The sequence below is a fragment of the Mus caroli genome, chromosome 8 (genome assembly GCF_900094665.2).
Source record: "Mus caroli chromosome 8, CAROLI_EIJ_v1.1, whole genome shotgun sequence".
In the NCBI taxonomy this organism is placed as follows: domain Eukaryota; kingdom Metazoa; phylum Chordata; class Mammalia; order Rodentia; family Muridae; genus Mus; species Mus caroli.
The window spans coordinates 59278504-59300099 of NC_034577.1; the positions used below are offsets into that span (position 1 = coordinate 59278504).

At 41.2% G+C, this 21596-nt stretch overlaps 1 non-coding gene across 1 annotated transcript; it reads right to left on the minus strand.

The window, feature by feature from the left end:
• Positions 1-18720: 18720 nt before the first annotated feature.
• LOC115031817 lies at positions 18721-18849 on the minus strand. Its single transcript, XR_003837477.1, has one exon. It is a non-coding gene; the product is annotated as a small nucleolar RNA SNORA17 (small nucleolar RNA).
• Between the last annotated feature and the right edge of the window lie 2747 nt (positions 18850-21596).

Sequence of the window (21596 nt, forward strand, 5' to 3'; positions counted from 1 at the left end):
GAGTGCTGGGATTAAAGGCATGTGCCACCACGCCCGGCTTGTAATTATCATTTCTCTCTGTAAATGTTACGTCACACGGAAAGAACAACTGTGCTGACTTGCTGTGGTCCTCATCTGAGAATTGGGGCTTAGTACTGATCTTCCTTTCTGGAGTATTTTTTTCCAGGGCCTGCCCTGTAAGTGATCTATCCATGTACTTAACCAGAAAGGGTATTTAAGAGATAGCCACTGTATCCTTATTTCTGGGCATCACTGGCTGACTGTCTCCCCTGGGAGTCTTCTTTGTGTTTCTGAGTCTAGAACTTCACATGTGCTGATTGCAGATCATTACCAGAAGCCTATTTAATGGCTGGAAGGTATTTCTAAATACTTTCATCATAAACTTATTTTTTAGCATAGAATTCAAGTCAGTTGTTTCTCACAACTTGCTTAGACCAATGAAAAGTGCTTCCACCTCCTCCTCTTCCTCCTCCTCTTCTTCTTCCTCCTTCTCTTCTTCCTCTTCCCTTCCTCCCTCCCTTTCTTGTTTTTGAATGTTTAAATTTATAAAAGTTGTACTTATTTATAGGGCATGTGATGCTATATCAATGCATTTTTACTTTGTATAATGGTTGGATTCGATTTTATCTCCTTTCAGATTCGTTTCTTCTTTATGATGAAAACATTTGGGATACTTTCTGCTACCATTTTCAGAGTATACAATGATAATAGTTATCTATAAGTACTCCAGAACTTATTGCTACTGTCTATAATCCAGTTCAAGGTGAACAACCTGTCGTTCCATCCCACCCCTTACACTTCTTCACTGCTGGCACCCAATATTCTACCCTCAGATTAGTGGTCAATAGTGTAATTTCTCACACCATGCCTGGGTTTGTTTGTTTGTTTTTGTCTAATGCAATGGACTAGGACTGGTTTTGAGAGGACTTCATCAACTATGACATAGAAATCACCACATCTTAGAAAAAGAATGTTTTTGTTTGTTTGTTTGTTTTTAACCATTCTCATCATAGTGAAAAGTTCAGATAATGTCTTAGTAACTGTTCTATTCCTATGACAAAACATCACAACCAAGGTAGCTTGTAAAAGAAAGCATTTAATTTAGTACTTGATGACAGTTTTAGAGGGTGAGTTTATGAGCATCATGGTAGCCTGCAGGCACTGGAGGCGTAGTTGACAGTTGTAAGCGTTCTGATCTAAAAGTTAGGCAGAAGCAGAGTCAGAGACAGAGTGTGCTAACTGTTGAAACTGCAAAGCCCATTCCCCACTGACACACCTACTCCAGAAAAGTCACACCTCCTCATCCTTCCTAAACAGTCTACCAACTTGGGACCAAATATTCAAACATATGAGCCCTTTGGGGCTATTCTCATCCATACCACCACAGACGATCTATAAAAAAACCAAAGCTTCCAAACTCTTTATTTGAGGAAGATAAAAGTTCAGAAGGTTTTAGTTCACCACAGTGTTGATACTCCAGTAAGACTACCCAAGCTGCTGTATTTGTAAGGACACATCTGGGACAGCTGAACTTTAATGATGCCATCAAAAGCACTGTCCTTTACAGTTGGCTAAGAATTATGGATGCTGTATGTATATATCAGGTTTCTAAGGGAGATTAGAGAATTAGATGATGCATTCCAAGAGATTTGTTTTGCCCTCCAGGTTTGATCTACTTTACAATAGCTTCAGGATGAGGAAGACTCGGGAGGCAATACACTAGATTTACTTATAAAAATATTAAAAAGAAATATTAAAGGAACAAATCTGTAAATCCCATGGAGCAAGTATTGTATAATTTGTTGTTAATGTTTCTTTTAATGAGTCCCCATAATAAATGTGGTTTAGAGAGCCTTTGAACTGTCATCTCGTTTGATTTAAAGAGTATTCGTTTTGTGATCATTGTCTGATAATAGGGTATAACTCAATGGTAGCAATTACATACAAGAGGACACCAGGTCAGGTGTTGTGTAAGGTACAGTGGGAACTATAAGAGAATGAACCGTTCTACACTGGGCAGCAATGGGAAGGTCTGACTATGAGTTCAGTACCCACCTGGCATACAAAGTTAAACTCTATATCAATAAATAAGTAAATAAATAAGTAAGTAAATAAAAGGAAACAGAAAAAGCTCATTAAATTTCTAAACAAAATTTGCTTTACAAGACAATTTGGTGTCATAATGATGACATCAATTCATGAGATAGTTTGCAAGCATGGAATCATTTGACTTTCAGAATGGTTCATTAAGCAGTTAGTAGAAAATGGTTATGAAATTCTATAGCATTTATGCCTATTGAAAACATTAAAATGATACAATTTGTACTATTTAAATACTAAAGAATACTGCAACCTACCAGCAACACCTAGCAAGGCTCTGTGTGCAATCCCTGTTATAGGTAAAAACAAAACAAAACAAAACAAAAAAAAACCCGAATAACTAAAAACTGTAACCCATGGGATGCTTATGAAAACTACTTGTTTGGTAAAAATTTGCCAGAAGTGTCCAGCTTGCCAGATACTTTAAAAATAATAATAAAAGAACCTAATCAAAATATTCCTTGAGCATGTTAAATTGTCAACAGATGATAAATGACAATGGTGCTGAGTTTGACAGGAGCCACAGAATGCTTATTCTCTTGCTCTAATAGTTTTAAACTTTATAGAGAGTAGAGTAGCAGTGACATATGTACTCATTCATGCAGTTCATTTCAATAATTCTTTTTGAAGTTGTTGATGATGCTATGAGAAATATATTCGACAGGTTTTTAATATAACCATAACTTTTTATTTTAAAGTATGCTTATTGCCCTATTATGTATTTATAATTAGATATTTTCTTTATTTACATTTCAAATGTTATCCCCTTTCCTCATTTCCCCTCCAAAAACCCACCTGTTCCACCCCCTCACCCCCACTCACTAACCCACCCACCCCCACTTCCCTGTCCTGGCATTCCCCTTACACTGGGGAATTCCCTACTCGATCCTTCACGGGACCAAGGGCCACTCCTCTCATTGATGTCCCACAAGGCCATCCTCTGATACAAATGTGGCTGCAGCCACATTTGTACTCTTTGTTTATGGTTTAGTCCCTGGGAGCTCTTGGGGTACTGGTTAGTTCATATTGTTGTTCCTCCTATGGGGCTACAAACCCCTTCACCTCCTTGGGAACTTTCTCTAGCTCATTCATTGGGGACCCTGTGCTCAGTCCAATGGATGGCTGTGAGCATCCACTTCTGTATTTGTCAGTAACTGGCAGAGCCTCTCAGGAGACAGCAAGCACTTGTCATCCACAATAGTATCTGGGTTTGGTGATTGTATATGGGATGGATCCCCAAGTGGGGCAGTCTCTGGATGGTCATTCCTTCAGTCTCTGTTCCACACTTTGTCTCTTTAACTCCTTCCATGGGTATTTTGTTTCCCCTTCTAAGAAGTATCAAAGTATCCACAGTTTGATCTTCCTTCTTCTTGAGTTTCATGTGGTCTGTGAATTGTATCTTGGGTATTCTAAACTTCTGGGCTAATATCCACTTATCAGTGAGTGCATACCATGGGTGTTCTTTTGTTTCTGGGTTACCTCACTCAGGATGATATTTTCTGGTTTCATCCATTAGCCTAAGAATTTCATAAATTCATTGGTTTTAATAGCTGAGTAGTACTCCATAGTGTAAATGTACCACATTTTTTGTATCCATTCCTCTGTTGAGGGACATCTGGGTTGTTTCATGCTTCTGGCTATTATAAATAAGGCTGTTGTGAACATAGTGGAGCATGTGCCCTTATTACATGTTGGAATATATTCTGGGTATATGCCCAGGAGTGGTATAGCTGGGTCCTCAGGTAGTACTATGTCCATTTTTCTGAGGAATGGCCAGACTGATTTCCAGAGTGGTTGTGCCAGCTTGCAATCCCACCAACAATGGAGGAGTGTTTCTCTTTTTCCACATCCTCACAAGCATCTGTTGTCAACTGAGCTTTTGATCTTAGCCATTCTGACTGGTGTGAGGTGGAATCTCATGGTTGTTTTGATTTGCATTTCCCTGATGATTGAGGATGTTGAACATTTCTTTAGGTGCTCCTCACCCATTGGGTATTCCTCACTTGAGAATTCTTTGTTTAGCTCTGTACCCCATTTTTAACAGGGTTATTTGGTTCTCGGGAGTCCAACTTCTTGAGTTCTTTATATATATTGGATATTAGCTGCCTATCGGATTTAGGGTTGGTAAAAATCTTTTCCCAATCTGCTGACTGCTGTTTTGTCCTATTGACAGTGTCATTTGCCTTACAGAAGCTTTGCAATTTCATGAGGTTCCATTTGTCAATTCTTGAACTTAGAGCATAAACTATCGGTATTCTGTTAAAATAATCATGATTACATGTGGATATAAGCAAGTACTAGCCCACGATACCCTTCATGATAAGAATTTTTCCCCCTAAAATTTCTATGAAAACCTAAATATGAAAATGGACAAAGAAACAAAGTATCAGCAAGGCCCCTTAACTATTAAGCAGAAGCAGCATCAGGAAACCAGCTTTGCCACCGAGAATCCTCACGGCCACATAGTTTCACATATAAATGGTAAGCATTTCACAAACAAATATTCAATTTCAGATAAAATCAATGAGAAAGTCTCAGAAGAAAATATCATTTATGAGACCAATGAAACTGATACTAAAATCTGATAGTATAAAAAAGGAAAATTATAGGCTTGTTTCTCTTAGGGATGTAGACTTGAACGTTCCATCGAGTATAGTGAATTAACAAGAACTAAGCTTATTTTTCAAGAGATGAAACACCATTACCTAGGGCTCACATTGTAGGTCCAGGCTGCTTCAACATGTCAGTCTTTGTAGTAAGTCTCCCTTCTCTTCCCAAACATCATCCTGTTTCCTATATTGGGAAATTGCCTCTTATATTTTATTTTTTAAGTCTTACTTTTGACCCTCTTTGCCAGCCACTGTCCCCATCTGCTTCAGCCATCCCTGTAAGTTCAGTCTTCAGTCGCTGCTACCATTCTCTTTGGTTTACTCTAATGAGGCCTTTGCTCCCACTGACTGTTCCAAAGAGAAACAACTTTGTCAAGTCCACGAATGACATTTACAAAGGCTGGAGATCTGAACTGATTTAACAAGTCTATAGAAGTGATGGGAGTGTTTAAGTGTCTCAGAGTTTTACACTCTTCCAGAGTATCAGCTGCTGTGTCCAGCTGGCTTTTCCCTGGGTCCCAGGACCCAGGTGCAGGTCATCAGGCTTGCACAGTGAGTGCCTTACTCACTGAGGCGTCTCTCCAGCCCCCATTTCTTTCTTCTGTGTATGTATCATCTCTCTTCCATATATCTCTCAAATCCAGATGTCTTTATTTAGCTTTGTAACAGAGACCTTACCATGCCCAAAATAGAACCGGAGACTTCCATTTAAAGTTTGCTTTAGTAGAAGTTTCTGCTCTTACGGTTGGGAACTCTTATCTTTTCAGTTGCTTGAGCCTCAGGCACCAGGTTCAAAACAAGGCAAAATGGAAAAAAACAAATAAATAAGACTTCTTTTTTCTTTTAAATTTTATGTTCAGATTGGAAGTGAATAGCAGTGGCTAAAGTAGAAAACTGATCTGTTTTCCAGCATCTTAGGAATGAACGTATTTCATTGAAATGTTCCCATCCACCAAAGCAAGCCACTCACGACCTGTGTTGCCTAATATTGGGTATTAAGTTAACATAGCCCAGAAGCAGGCATTCTACTGAATTAGGTAGGCCTTCATTAGACAGGCCTGCAGGCATGTCTTTGGGGACATTTTTGTGATTGCTAATTGATGAGGTTTTAGTGCACTGTGCTTAGTACCATCCCTAGGCAGAGGGACCTAGGGCTGGATGAGAAAGGTAGCAGTTGCAGTGAGCAATGGAAGTGAATGTGAGCAGGCAGGATTCCTCCATGGTATCTACTTGAAAACCTGCCCTGGCTTCCCTCAATGGACTGTAATCAGTAATAGGAAATAAACAGTTTCTTCCCCAAGTTGCTTTGTAGTTGCTCATCAAGGCAGCAGAAAACCAAACTAGAACACTAGCTTCTTCTCCCTTGATACCCACCCCTTTACACTTCACTAGAATTCATCTCTTTGTTTATTATCACATCAGTGTTAACATGTGGAAGAAAGTATTTGTCACTTGTCCCCCTGGAGAAGCAGCCAGCAGCAGTCAGCCGTGCTGTCTGTGTTGTCTAGACTTGTTGTCCAAATAAGTTTACATAAGGGGGTTTTCTGGGGAGCATTCAGAAAATAATTTCTGGGGTTTACTTTAATCCTTCCCCCACCCCCCATGGATAACTAAAAAGAAATACAAATCCTACTTATTGTACAGAGGGAAGCAGACTCAGACAGCTCCACGAATTTTTAATGTAAGGCTTTAATCTGTTTTTCTGAATATGACTTAATCTCTATAGGTTGTAGTACTGTAGAAAAAAAAATGATTCAATATACTCCTATGGAGACCAAAGGATAACCCAGTGGGGTTGGCATGCTCTTTCCTTCCCCCTTTAAGTGGGACTCTTGGATGGAAGCCAAGTTGCCAGGCCTGTGCAGCAGCTGCTCTCTGAGCTGACCTGCTGAGCTGACTCTGTCCAGAGATCATGGTGGTCAATTTCTAAGACTACAAATGTAAATATCTGGGTTAGAGGTAGCTCAAGCTCATCAATGGTGGGCTCCAAAAATCTATACTCGAGTCTATGTGATGGGAACAAAACCAGGAAAGCCCTGAAGCAAAACTGAAAGGCAGCATCCAATCTACCTCTTCATTCCAGAAGAAACACTGAAGCACAAACACTCCACGTTGGTTTCATCTTGAAATTCCAGATGAATAGAACAGACCCTACTCCTTAACTATTCAAGATGCCGTATTTCGTGGCTGGTGATAGGAATGGCCAGCCTAGCATTCAACTGCAGCATTTTTTATAATCATCGTTATGCCTACATAGAAAGCAGGTAGGATGCTGTGCAGGTTACACTTGCGGAAGTAGAAGCAAAAGTATTGGAAGTATTGCACCCAGGCATTTAAAAGGCATGGTGTTTAGTCATTCTTATGGCATGTGGGAACAGAAGACCAAAGTGTTCCTGTCCAGTCAGTCCTCAGCCTATTTTAGATTCTGCTCAGACTTGTCAGGGACAAAAATAATCTCTAAATATATGCAGTGTGTGAGGTGATTCTTAAAACTACCTTTCTGTTAAAATGAAGGCCGCCCTAGAGTTTACAGAAACATGTTCCACGTTGCCTTCTAGGTTCTGCAAGACAGCTGCATCATTATCTGATCATTATCTGTTGGGATACACTTTTTTTTTTTTTTAATTTTAAACTTGGTATGAACGTGTGTCTCTACATTTTCAATTGTTAATTCCCTACTGGCAGAGAGCTGAATGCTGACAGGTTTTGATATTCTCATTTCTATGGCCCCCTCACTGAGCATTTCCACATTGTAAATATTCATCCTTCCTTACCTGCCTAAAAGCGATCTAGAATTGTATCAGGTAGTGTCTCACTGCTGATTTGTTATAATAAAGACCTGATGGCCAATAGCCAAAGCAGGAAGTAGGAGGTGGAACTCCCATACAGAGTGAATGAAGCAGGGGAATGACGCAGATGCAAGCTATTCAGGAGTGGACACGGGGAACAGACCAACCACCGCAGAGGAAAGTGGTATAGAGCTAGCTGTGTGGTGAGTCACAGGCAAAATAGTCAGGTTAAGTTAGATAAGCTAGCTGGGAGATTGTCCTAGTAAAAGGCCTATGCTTTAAACTATATAGCAGACTCTGTGTCATTATTTATATCACTGGCAGGTCTGAGAAAGCCCTGCTGTCATTATTTCTTCTTGTTATTACCTGTGTATCTTCTGCATATCACCTTATCCAGTAATTCCGAAATAATCATTATCTCTACATTCAGGCTACTTTCCTCTTCCTAGATGAATTGAAATTGTTTGTTTCTGCTCTCCAAATAAATAGTAGCAGTTGTGAGCCATCATTTCAGTGTAGTCAAGCTGAATTATATTTGTGTTTTAAAGCCTAAAGTTAAGTAGTTCGTCTTGAGTTAGTTTGTAGCATGAATTTCTTATGGAGTCTATGTTGTCATGAATAATGCAAAAGTAAAAAGGTATTTGTTTTTTATTAATCACTTCATTTGTTTATGTTTCAAATGATATCCCCTTCCCAGTTACCCCTCCACAATCCCCCATCCCATCTCCCCTCTTCCCCCTCCCCTTTTCCTCTATGAGGGTGCTCCTCCACTCACTCACTCACTCCTACCTCACCATTCTAGCACCCCCTACACTGGGGCAATCAAGCTTCTCTTCCCTCCCATTGATGTCAGATAAGGGCATACTCTGCTACATATGTATCTAGAGTCCCTCTTTGGTTGGTTGTTTAGTCACTGGGAGCTCTGAGTGGTTCAGTTAGTTGATATTGTTCTTCTTATGGGTGTTCTTCCATTAGGGTCCCCAGGCTCAGTCGGATGGTTTTCTGTGAGCATCTGCATCTGTATTAGTCAGGTACTGGTAAAACCTCTCAGGAAACAGCCATATCAGGCTCCTGTCAGCAAGCGCTTCTTGGCATCAGCAATAGTGTGGGGGTTTGGTATCTGCAGATGGGATGGATCTCTAGGTGAGGTGGTCTCTGGATCCCTTCAGTCTCTGTTCCAGTTTTTTCCCTGTCTTTCCTTTGGACAGGAACATTTCTGGGTTAAAATTTTTGAGATGCATGGGTGGCCCCATCCCTCAACTGGGGGCTGTGCCTAACCACTGGAGGTGGTCTCTACAAGCTGTATCTCCCATCTATTGTATATTTTAGGACCTGGGAGCCTTTCGAGTCCCTGGAGCCTGGAACTTTCTAGTGGTTACCTCAGCTCCCCATCCCCCACTGCTGCATGTTTCTGTTCAATTTTCTGACCTTGTGTACTTCTCTCCTGTCCCTTCCAACACCTGATACTGCCCCCCCATTTTCCCCCTCCCCTTCTTCTCTCCCTCTCAGGTTCCTCCCTTTTTCTATCTCCTATGATTGTTTTGTTCCCTGTTCTATGTAGGATTGAAGCATCTACACTTTGCTCTTACTTATTCTTAAGCTACATATAGTTTTTGGGTTGTATTGTGGATATTCTGAACGTCTGGGCTAATACCCACTTGTCAGCGAGTACATACCATGTGTGTTCTTTTGTTTCTGGGTTACCTCACTCAGGATGATGTTTTCTAGTTCCATCAATTTACCTGCAAATTTCATGAAGTCATTGGTTTTAAAAGCTGAGTAGTACTCCATTGTGTAAATATACCACAATTTCTGTATCCGTTCTTCTGTTGAGGGACATCTGGGTTCTTTCCAGCTTCTGGCTATTATAAAGGATGCTGCTATAAACATAGTGGGGCATGTGTTTTTATTATGTGTTGGAGCATCTTTTGGGTATATGCCCAGTAGTGATATAGCTGGGACTTCAGGTAGAACTATTTCCAGTTTTCTGAGGAACTGCCAGATTGATTTCCAACGTAGTCTTACCAGCTTTCAGTCCCACCTACAATGAAGCAGTGTTCCTCTTGTATGTGAATATAGTCTAGTCTGAGTGTAGTCTCTCATGCCTGGCAAGACTGTTTTTACTAAGGTGGCGTTCACAAAAAGGTGGAAAGAGAGTACTAACCTTTCTTTATTTGTTTATGTAGGTGTACTTGGCTTAATGAAAACAGAAATGCCTCCAAATTAAAAAGTACAGATAGTTTTAAAGTAATTTGTTTTCAATCCATAGGTAAGACGTGGGGAAGGAAAGTAGAGAATAGGGAACTATCCTGGATCTAATTGCTGTAATGTAGGGGCTCTAACAGGCTGGCGGGGGGAGGGGGACGGCTAACTCTTCTCTGATAATGACCTAATGGAATAAGAAGGAACTAAAGGCTCACACTGAACAACTGTTGAATGAATGAATAATAGAATTATTAATCAAGAATTTAAGCAGTTTAGTGTTGTCTGTGTTGCCTTGGCTGAATAAACCATAAAACTAACTCACATGGTACTTTATGATCTTCATAGTTATTTTTATTGGTTTATTTTCTCAGCCACATGAAGCATAATGAACCAAAACATCAATGAAACAGGCACCTGTGTAGCTTTGGTTTTAAAGATTTTGGTTGATCAATGAATATAAGGGAGAAAAACTTAGGACTAACTGAAGAGTGTAGGTTTATATACATCTTTAGCTTTTATGATTTTCTTTTAAATATTTTTAAAGATTTGTTTTAGTCGTGTGTGTGTGTGTGTGTGTGTGTGTGTGTGTGTCTGTGTGCATGCATGCGCACATGAACACTGCAGAGGCCAGAAGATGTGTGTCTCCTGGAACTGGGGACTAGTGACTGAGCTCTGGTCCTCTGCAAGAGCAACAAGAGTTCTGCACACTGGAACCATCTTTTCAGCCCCAGAAATGATTGTTTTAACACGCAGAGGATTCTCTCATGTTGAATTTCGTGATTTGATATCTAGATAGAAATTTGTTTTCTGGACTTGGTGGGAGATTTTAATCACTGAGACTGGGAAAATTAAGACTATTTTTGAGAGCCAACTTTCACAGTAGGATGTTTCAGAAGAAACATGGGTCCGTGATGGGCTAACACTTTGGAGAAGAATGGCTCCTGGAAAATTTAGAATGTGTCACGAATGGTAGTCTATCGTCTTCCTTTTCCTTCCCTTCTCCTCCCATGACCTCCATGACCCTGTCTTGCTTATAAGCACTGCAAGTGAAAATTGTAGAATAGAATGGCATGAACCTGTCCAAGACAAGTGACTTCAGACACCATGACTCATGAAGCCCAAAGAGCCTGTCTCCTAAAAGAAGAATTGATGGATGGGAACTACGATGTATGCAGAGAACATATTTTCCTCGTGTTTTTTCCTTGTTCAAACAAGTGTGGTGTTGTGATGTGTGTAACAGTGCAGTGTGACTCAAGCAAAGGCTCCTGAATGTGCTACCTGGCTCTAGTACTTCAATTCCTACGGGTCAAGCATTATCAAAGGGCAGAATTGCTCCCACAAATGTAAATCTTGGTTCTTAGAAGGGAGAATGTCATTTATCTTTTTATGACTAAAATATATCTACATGCAATGATCATATAAATACCATATTTGGCATATTGAATTTTTAGGGTAAGGGATTAGGAAAAAAATGTCTGTAAAGGCTCTTTGGAGGCACAATAATAGTGATGATGATGATGATAAAACTCAAAAACTCTATTATACTTTGTGCTTTTAGTTTTTATTAAAGATTTTATCCTCCCATGCCCTGGCTAATGGAACAAATTGTAGAGAACTAATAGCTATATGGGGACCAATTTTTTTTAAGTGGCTGAGCCAATGCAGGGCTCTCCAGTAAAAGCTTGTTTACAGCATGTGCCGAGTCTTAGACGAAAGTGGGGCTGCTCCTGTTTGAACTGAAGTCTGGTCATTTCTGAAGGACTAGGTGAGCCCCAGGCAGAAGAAAGAAAGTTGTGTCCTGGATGGAAGATTGCAGTCTGAGAGTGTTCCTGGACTCTGGGACTGAAGGGTCAGAGCCAGCTCTGGGCACAGCCTGACCAGAGCAAGAGGACACACAGGGCTCCACTTTGGGGCTCAACCATGCCTACCTCTCCACAAAGGAGAACATTTTATTTTATGTTGCTCTGAGGAAGCATTCAATAGTATTTCATTTCATGGAAGCGAATTTTTGCTTATAATAAAAAAATTGCCTGCCAGTATATTTTTCATCTTACTAAACTATCTGTAAAAAAAATTAAGAAAAATAATTAGTTTTGACAGAAGTTTGTAGCACTAAAAAAGTCTGCCTTCTGAAGTCCAGCAATAACATGAGAGAGAATATTCAGAGTATATGTTTAAAACTAAGTATTGAGCACATATTTTTGTTCAGAATAACAGAGAACAGGTTCAAAACCTATAAACTTCATTTTTGTAATTATTCTTCTTGTTTTTCTCCATTTTCTACTCGGTAATTTAATTATTGGTAACGTTTAGTAAGCATTCGAGACTATACATTGGGTACTCTTCTAACTGGAATTTAATAGAGAGTTTCTCAATACTTATTAGAATGCTATTATCTGAGAACTATTCTTAGCTGCAGCTCATAGTGAATAATTTTCCAGTGCTCACACTGCTAGCAAATTGCAGAGTTGAGGACTACTCAGCCTTTATCTCAGTGCTGATCCCATGGCTCAGATCTTAACCTCAGGAGCAACTATCCGAGGAGGAGCTGCTCATTATGCCACAGTACATGCCAGGAATAGCCACGGGACTCTGCAGACCAGTGATTAAAAGGGAGGGGTCCTGTTGTCTCTGGGGAATCTCCCTATAGCAGTGTAAGAATGCAGCTTTTAATAATATCAGAAGAAGGAATGATTTGTCTTGAACCTAATGAAAATCGCAGCTGCTGTTCTTTGGTTCTTCAAGATATGGAATTTGCCAACACAAAAAAAGTGCTGAAAAAAAAAAGTGCTGAACAATTTGTTGAGCTGAGAATACAATTAAAGTGGATTTATTTTATACACAAATAGTTCTCTGGGTAATTTATACTAAACCACCAGGATTCTCACAAGTCCCCACATTCTGGCAGGAGCACTCACTCTGACATTATCCCAAAAGGGAAACAGTCTCCATTGTATTCAAATTGTTTCTTAGTGGCATTTTGCTATGACTCTGGCTTATAAATCAATAAGCTTGGGAAGTAGGATGAATAAATCTTCTTAAATAAAAATGTTCATGCTTGCCACTGTAATACAGGAGAGTAATTGTAGGAATGAAAATATTGATATCTTCTATGTCTGTCTTTTTCAGTAACAAAATGAAATAACATATACAAAATATAACAGAGCATGCTGAACAAATAGCTATTACCAATGTCTTTTACATCGGTTCTTTTGTATATTTTTGTGGTGTATGGACATAGTCGTGTGTGTTCATGTGTGTATGTAGGTGCATTTACAAGTGTGTGAGCATATATGGGGAGAAAGGAGATAGACATCGGTGTTTTCCTTAACAGTTCTCCACCTTACTTTACAACAAACAAACAAACAAACAAACAAACAAACAAACAACAAAACCCCAAAGCACAGGGTCTCTCTCTCTCACTGAACTTGTTCATTAGACTGGCTGGCCTCCTCCATCTGCCTGCCAAGCTCTGGGCTGACAGGTATGTGCCACTACACCTAGTTTTTAAACACGGGGATTGAGTATCTGAACTCACATCCTCACACCTGCATGGCAGGCACTCCGCCAAAGAGCCAGCTCATAAGCCCTGCCAACAATATCAACTTCATTAAAGACATTCTTCTGCAAAATACAAAGTATACCAAAGATGACAGCAAAAACCTACTATCTAAATCACATATTTATTTATATGTCAAAGAAGCTTATTAAATTATCTGTCCCGAAGAAATCACTTGACAACAGGAATGGTCATCAAGTTACAATCTCTTTGTAAAAAATAGCTAAGAAATGATTAGAGAAAAACTCCAAGTAAATATACAAAAGCTACAAAAGTCACAAAGTCTGTAGTTCAGTCAAAGAGGAGCAGATGTTGTTTTGTTGACAGAATAGTTGGCAGACTCAAGTGAGCTAGAATTTTGACAAAGACTAATTTCCCTGAAAAAGAAATATACAGTTGTGAATTATTGAGTCACTTTAAAGGTTAGATTATTGTAGGTTTGGCTAACAATGGTTGGATCTTTCAATTGGGTGAAGTCAGTTTTGTTTTTAATTTAACCCTGTTCTTTGTTCATTAGTATCATGTGACAGTGCATGATGTGTGAGGGTATACACCCTGTGGTGCGCATGGGGAGGTCAGAGACAAGGCTTGGGCAGTCACGGCTCTCTTCCCAACTTCCGGAAGTGTCTGGGGATGGAAATGAGGTTCCAGGTTTTTGGCAAGAGCCCTTACCCTGTGAGCCATCTCACTGATTCAATTACCTAACTTATTTTTCATTCATTTTACTTGTCTTTTTGCCTCGTACACTGACAGCAAGACTGGATGGGGGGGGGGGAGGATCTTTTTCTTTCCGAGGTCACTCTTTTATAGATGAAAAAGGGAAGAAACTCAGTTTCAAGTTGCAACCTGCCACAGAAGTAAAGTCCCGAAGCATGGACTCTGGAAAGAGTCCACACTCGTCCTGCAAAGTCAAGCAGGTCAGAATTGAAGCATCTGAAGGAAACCGTTTCTCGGAATCTGGAAATAAATGTGGCAAACAATGAGAAACACAAACAAAAGCTAGGTGAAGACACCCTTCCTATTGGTTTTCAATTTTAAGGGTTTCTTTCATTTTAATTATGTACCTATGCGCGACTATGCAGCGCCCTCTGGGGGCAGAGGTGGGCATTGTATCCCTTGGTTCTAGAGTCATCTGACCAGGGTGCTGGGAACCCAGCTGAGGTTCCCTAAAAGAGCAGTACTTGTTCATAACCACTGAGCCATCTCTGTAGCCCATAAAGGTGGATTTTGAGGTTTTTTTGTTTTCCCTGGAAGCTGACTGTTGTGTGTTTGAACTGGCTAGCCTCAGTGAAAGCTTCCCTCCAACCACCCCGGAAACTTAAGTGAGAACAGAAACATGATGACAAAAGGGAAGAAGTCTCCAGCTCCAGCTCCGCAGACTGGGACACCTGTAAAACTGTCAGACTCCCACGTGACTGAGATGTGGATTAGAAGGGTAAGCAGAGGCACGAGGCTGCTCACCCTCTCCAGGTCTGGCACAACCTCAGGTAAAGAGGATTTCCTTGGACTTAGAGTTTTAATGTTAATGAAGAAATTTGAAAATGAGAAAAATTAAAAGAGAAACACAGCTTCTTGTCCATCCTCCCCCCTTTCCCTCCATCTCCGTCTCTGATTTTGCGAGACAGGATTTTGTTATGTAGTCCAGACTTTTTTGGAACGGTGTAGCTCAGGCTATCTTCAAACCTGGAACTCTCAAACCTCAGCCTCTGGAGTGCTGGTGTCGAGAAGTGAACCCCATACTCAGCTCACAAAAGCAGCGATAAGGGAAAAATTAATGCCAATAACAAGTTGCATCCAAAAGAGAAAAGATTATAGGTAACACTCTAATATTATGCATTAAAGAACCAAAAAAAAAAAAAGGGGTGGGGGAAAGAAATCAATAAACTCAGCTTGAAGTTAGAAGAAAAGAAATATTAGTGATTAGACATTACATAGAGACTAAAAAGGTATGTGACAAGATCAACCTAATGAAAACTTGATCTTTTGAGAAAAAAATTAGACTTTGAGCTTGAACAAAAAAGAGAGGCGGGGGGAGGGGAGGGAATCAATTACATGAAGAGGAGACATGACTGATAGTTGTTTTATGAGGGGCTGAAAAGTGTTGTGTTTTATGAAAATAAAGAGAAGAAGGAATCTGTTTGGTGGACGTGTGATATGGTGTTAGGGAAGGGGGTGCCTCGGTGGTGGGATCATGCTCAGCTTCCCCCCTCCCCCCAGGAACCAGCCACAGGAAGGTATAGTATAGACTAGAGTTTATTCAGGACATGGGGAGAGGAGTTGATAGGGTGAGACAGACAGACAGACAGACAGACAGACAGACAGACAGACAGACAGACAGACAGACGGACGGACGGAGAGAGAGAGAGAGACAGAGAAAGTAGAGGTCAGGCCAGGAGCATGTGGTGAGGGGGAGGAGGGGAATGGAGCTGGAGAGAGAGGGTAGGAGCAGAAGTAAGATCGAGAGAGCAAGAGAGCGAGGAGGGGGTGAGCAGACCCTTCTGTGGTGAGTCAGGCACACCTGGCTGTTGCCAGGTAACTGTGGGGCAGAGCCTAGACGAAATGCCAACAGGAAGAAAATATATTCTGTATTTGTGTGAAATGTTCAGCAAATGTCCATTTGGCTTGTAATGCCAGTGAGCTCCAGCATTTCTGTTTCGCTTCTGTCTGGATGACCTTTCAATTGGGGAGTGCAGTGAATTGAAGTCTCACACTGTTAGTGTGAGGGTCAGTATGTGATTTAAGCTACAGTTTCATGAACTTGGGTGCCCATGTGTTTAGTGCATCGATGTTAAGAGTTGTAATTACATCTTCGTGGGTTGTTCCTTTGATGAGTATCTAGTATCCTTCCTCTTCTGATTAGATTTTATTTTGAAGCCTATTTTGTCAGAAATTAAAATGGCTGCACCAGCTTGCTTCTTAGGTACATTTTTTTTTTGTCGGGAGCCATTTTACCTGTTTCTGTGAAAGCCTGCCTATCAGGCAGAGTCAGTTTACGCCAGGGTCTGCTGGCAGACTTCCTGGCCTGCTGACGCATGGAACATTAAGAGGGGATACACTTGAAGCTCAAGGCAAGGAGCTGAATGTTCTGTTAATCTTGGAGGGAGGAACGGGGAGGCCTCTGGATGGGTACAGATATCTGATGTACATTTGCCATTGTCTCTGTTGACTTGTGAGTTTGCTTCCCACGATGCTGAAAGTCTATGAGAATTAAACTCAAGGCTGTCACAGGATTCACTGGACAGCCCTGCTGAATTCTAACCTTTGTCTCTGAGTCTTCTTTTCCACCTTTCCTATAATCACCCCCTCTCCCCGTCAGAGGACCATTTGCACATTTGCTAGAAGAATCCTTGTTTATCACTTTATCCTGAGATCTGTTTTTGAGGTTAAGATGTGTTTTCGGATGCAGCAGGGAAGTTCCCATCTTTGCATTTGTTCTGTTAGACTGTTTTGTTTTTTTGTTTTTTGTTGTTTTTAATTGGGAAACTGAGACCACAGTTGTTGAGAGATATCAGTTAATAGTGTTGTTTGATTCCTGTTATTTTGTTGTTGTTATTGTTGTTGTTGTTAGTGGTGGTGGTGATGATGGTGGTAGTGTGTGTGTGTGTGTGTGTGTGTGTGTGTGTGTTTTCTCTTTTGATTTCTTGCTCTGGGATTTTTCCTAGATGTAGTAAACCTCTTTAGAAGTTTTTCTCCTAGTGCCTCTGTAAGGCTGGATTTGTTGACAGATATCGCTTCAATTTGGTTTACCATGGATTGTCTTATTTTTTCCATCTATTATGATTAAAATTTCTGCTTCGTAAAGTAGTCTTGGCTGATATCTGGGTCTTTGAAAGTCTGTAGAATACCTGTCCAGTCCCTTCTGGCTTTTAAAGTCTCCATTTGAGAAGGCAGGTATTGATTGTTCCAATAGGTCTGCCTTTATATGTTATTTGTTCTTTTTCCCTTGCAGTTTAAAAAAAAAAAACTTTTATTTGTTCTTTGGGAATTTCACATCATGCACTCTAATCCCTTTCATCTCCCTCTCCCCTCATACCACCCCTCCACCCTTGCAACCTCTCTCCTCAACAGAGAAAAAAAAATCTCCTCCCGGAAGCTGTAGTGTGTCAGTTTGTCCTACAGTATACCCTTTTGTTTGTGCTTCTTTGCTTACAAGTGTTCATTTCAGTGACCCAGTCTGGTAAGAGGCCTTCAGCTTCTGCTATTCTGTCAGTACTGGCACCTCACTGGGACTCCTCTGGGATATCATGTTGTTGCCCTGTGTTATGGAGATTCTGTAGTTTTGGATCTGTAGGGTTGGCCCCCATATACTCCATCAGTTGATTACTGGAATAGATGTTGGGGTGGGCCCATTCAAAGCCCTGGATCTGGGCCTGAGAGGTAATTGAGCTGGTCAGCCTGCTAGCTTGCCAGTTCTCCCACTTTCACACCCTTGGGGCCAGCTTACCAGCAACCCTGTAAACAGGGCCAATTTCTACCCTGCTGTCTAGGCGAGGTGCCAGGCTCATTCTCCTGAGTGTTGCAGCTGGTGAGGGACATGGCCCATTGTCCCACTCTCGTGGCCTTGAGGTGAAGGGCCCACTCTGCCACATCAGGTGAGGTTCAGGGTCAGCTCTCCCGCCTGCTCTAGGTGGCAAGGACAAAAGGGAGGGAAAGAATCTCTCCCTTACAGATGCCATGGCCCAACAGAAAAGAGGCAGAACAGGCTTTTCCACACTCATACCCTCAGTACTGGCTCACCCACAACCCCCACATTCAGGGCCAGCTCTACTGTGCTGCCCAGATGAGGTGCAGGGCTTGCTCTCTTGCCTGCTGTAGGGGCCAAGGGGCGAGGAGGGCTCATCTCTCCCTTGCCCATGTCACCACACATAGCAGACAAGTGTCAGGGCATCTCTTCTACACTCACATCCTTGGGGCTGGCTCTCCTGGGTGCTCACCACCAGGGTCAGCTCTACTGTGATGACTAGGTGAGTTGCAGGGCTCGGTATCCCGAGTGCTGCAGCTGGCTAAGGGCGGAGTCAAGCTGCTCTCATGACACCAGGGTCAGATCTCTCATGATGCCCAGGTGAGGGGTGGGGCCAGTCCTGAACACCCCTTAGATATGAACATGTCCCCAAGCAGCAGCCCAGTCAAGGAACAGACATCTGCTTAGGCTTTGGAAGTGATCAATCCCTGCTGCTTCAGGGCCACAGATCCAGTAGCAGCACAGGTCAGGACCCCACTATGGCCCCAGGTGACATCAGCTGCTGCTCACATCAGACTGTTCCACACTGCACCCTTCTGTTTCTCTTCCTCTTCTGTTTCTCCACTATTTACTTGTTCCTCTTAGTGGCAGCCAGTGACTCTGAGTGTCTGGGGTCATCTCAGGAATGCTCTGCCCTGATCATCCAGGACGTGGTATGCCTGCCCCAGGCCTGCCCAGCACTGGACTGGTGATCGTCTCAGTTGAGGTTTTTCAGAGACTGCTAGGGTGCCAGTCATTCAGATGTCAGCTCAGATCGCTGAGCTTAGACACAGCCTCTCTCCGTTCTGCCACCTACTGACACACGTGGGACACAGCATCCACACCTGCAATGCCTCTAGGGGCAGGGCCCTAGCAGGTTTTAATATTCTTCTTTGTTGTGCATGTTTAGTATTCTCTTTATTATGTGGTGAGTAGGCTTTCTTCTCTGTTACATTTTATTTAGTGTTCTTTATGTTTCTTGTATCTTGATAGGCATCACTTTCTTTAGGTTAATTTTTTTTATGATTATGTTGAAAATATTTTCTGTGCTTTTTACCCAAGTTTCTTCTCCTTGCTCTATTCCTATTATTCTTTGATTTTGTCTTTTCATAAGTTTCAGATTTTCTGGTTTTTTTGGGAGGGGGCAGGTTTTTTTTTTTTTTTAGATTTCACATTTTCTTTGGCCAACATGTTTCTTCTGTTGTGTTTTTAATGCCTTCGGTTCTATCTTCTCTTTTATTTTGTTGGTGAGGCTTGCCTCTAAGGTTTCAGTTTGATTTTCTATTTTTTTTTTCTTTTTATTTCTAGATTTCTTTCAGTTTGGGTTTTCTTTATTGATTCTATTTCCACTTTCAGGACTTGAGCTCTTATCCATTTCCCTTCACTATGTTTTCATAGATTTCTTTAAGGGGTTTATTCATTTCCTCTTTTAGGATATCTATTATATTTTTAAAATCTATTTTAAGTTTTTTTTTTTGTTTTTGTTTTTGTTTTTGTGTGTGCTTTTGCTATGATGTGATATGCAGGGCCTGCTTTTGTAGGATGACTAGGCTCTAATGGAGACATATTTTCCTGGCTATTATTCATTGTGTTTTTATGCTGGCATCCAGGCATCCGGGTTTAGGAAAATTGTAATTCTAGGTGCTGATATCTGGCCTTGCCTTTGGTGGGTTTTTGTTCATTGGTTTGTGCACATCTCTCGTTCTTATAAAGATGTGTTGGCTGTGTGTTCCCTGGTAGAAAATTTTCCTGGGATCCTGACAGGTGTGACCTCTGTGTGTTTCTAGGTGTTGTGGAGTAACATGTGGTAATGGGAATCCACTGGGAAGAGGCTTTAGGAAGGAAGAAGGCATTCCACAAGAATCTGCTCATTTCTTCGAGAATGAGGCTGGCTAGAGATTCAGGGGAGGCCATAGCAGAGGGTCTGCTGCAGAACTGGGGATAAGACTGGAAGACTGGCCTAGAAAGGAATGGAGGGAGAGGTGAAGATATACAATTAGCCTACTTACTTTCCTGGTCAGAGTGGCCTGCGGATTCCCAGGGAATGCCTAACATAGTTGGGCTGGTAGAGAGCTGCCTCGGACTGGCCTCAGTCAGTCCCCTTCAATCCCCAGGAGAAATCAGGATCCTGGTACAGGTGGCAAAAAGTAACAGACACGGACACAGAGAGAGTGCTGTATCTGAATGTAATTTCTCAAAGTGAGCATCAGATTATTAATACAGAAGAGAATAGGGAAGTTAGGCGACACGTCAGCAAGGTACAATGAGGTTACCAGATGCTTAATGACTCTTACACAGAACAGAGGAATGAAAACATAAAGACTGGCAGGAACTGGGCAATAAAACAACTGAGACAAAGTCAGCTCTATATAAGGTCAGCTATATTCTTAGAAGCCAGGTGTGAGGTCTTTACATTCCCGGGACAAGGGCTTTCACACCCAAGCCATAGTTCTAATTAGGGAGTTCCGCTCTAGCTAACCTCATGAATAATGCAATACTCTAGTTCCTCCTTAAACCACGGCCCAATCTACTTCCTAAACCATTGTAAATTCCTGTATATGGGAGTGACTCCGCTTTTATTCTAAGCAATTGTGTGTGGGGCTTTTTACTAATAAGTAATGTAGTCTGCCATACATAACTATAATAAGAATTCTAAACTTTGCTAAGCTTGCCCTGAGATTTCTAACTCTATGTAGTAGATAGTAATGCCTGATTTCTTTCACTATCTCTTTTACAGTACTAGAGGCAATTCTGAATGTTACAGAATAGGTAACATTCTTACTGAATTCCAAGCCAAGGACTACCTAGGGCATTGGTGAAGGCCAGGAAGCAAAGTCTAATTTTGCTTAGGTATTTGGCAAGTCATTGCTTGGAGGCACCTATAATAAAACAATACTGAAAGAAAGCACACAGATCCATTCACTGACTAACACAAGGATAAGTTTGGAGCATTTGTTTTACAGAATGCCACGGTTCCAGTAGACTAAGTTTCTGTGAACTTTTTGCCTCAGGACTGTGCCCAAGTTTATAGGCCTGTCACTGGAGTCACTACTGGAATGGGTGTGACAGAGCTCCTGATTTCTAATAATCACCCCTCTTCCAGTCCTTTACAGACCGACTGCATTCCTTACCCACCTGAATCTGGGTCTTCTTTTATCCACATTGAGTGGATCTCTCTGTATTGTGGAGCTTGCCATTTAGTGTACTTGCTCTGCCCTTGGATAACCAGTTTCCCCAGCACATCTTGACTTATCCTTATGTGCTCTAAGGGGCACCATTACTAATATACATGGCTTACATTTTTCCTTTGTGGACTGAATTTTGGATGTGCACTGTACTTCAGTCACAGATGCCTAGTAAATGCTTTTATTTTTAAGTTGGGAAAAATAAAATTAGCATCACTTCAGTTTCTCCATATGTAACATCATTTCTTTTCATATAATGAAAGGGTGAAGGGATATAAATTGTGGTAAAAATTAGTACAGAGATCATTATTTACCTCAAAGTCCAAGTTAAAAAACAAACAAACAGCTATGGTTTCTTGTTCTGAGTTAATTTCTGAACTTTTTTCTGCTTCTCACATACATGTAGGGCAGAGCTCACAGCTCTCAACA